Source organism: Anarhichas minor, unplaced genomic scaffold, assembly GCF_050575085.1.
Source record: "Anarhichas minor isolate MPS153535 unplaced genomic scaffold, ASM5057508v1 ptg000052l, whole genome shotgun sequence".
NCBI lineage: Eukaryota > Metazoa > Chordata > Actinopteri > Perciformes > Anarhichadidae > Anarhichas > Anarhichas minor.
In genome coordinates, this window is record NW_027466498.1 from 3,321,977 (window position 1) to 3,322,500 (window position 524).

Sequence of the window (524 nt, forward strand, 5' to 3'; positions counted from 1 at the left end):
GCAGCTGTGCTCAGTGGAGGCTACCAAATTGCACAAACCTGGAAACGGAGGGCAGGTATGGCAAGATAATGAGGGGGACACATTTTCGGTCATTTTTCTCACAAGGGTGTGGCATCCCCCCTTAAAATTGCCTCACGAAAACGGGCTTTATAGTGTAACAGAGAGAGGTTAAAGGATAAATAATACAGGTTGAAATGCACAGTATAATCTTCCCTATAATTTGATCATCAGATAATTTGAAGTCCAGCCATTTGGATTCAGCCAATGCTAACATGCGGATTATGTTTACCATGCTCACTGTCTTAATTTAGCATATTGGTATGTTAAAATGTGCACATTTCATGTTAATTAGCAAAGTACAGCTGATGTTGGTGAGAATGGCATTAGTTTTGCAGGTATTTGGTCATAAACCAAATGAGTGGACAAACAGACATTTTTGATTCATCATCTGGAGAACATTAATGTCTGTACAAAGTTGTATGAAAATCATTCCAATAGTTGTTGAGATATTTCAGTGTGGTCCA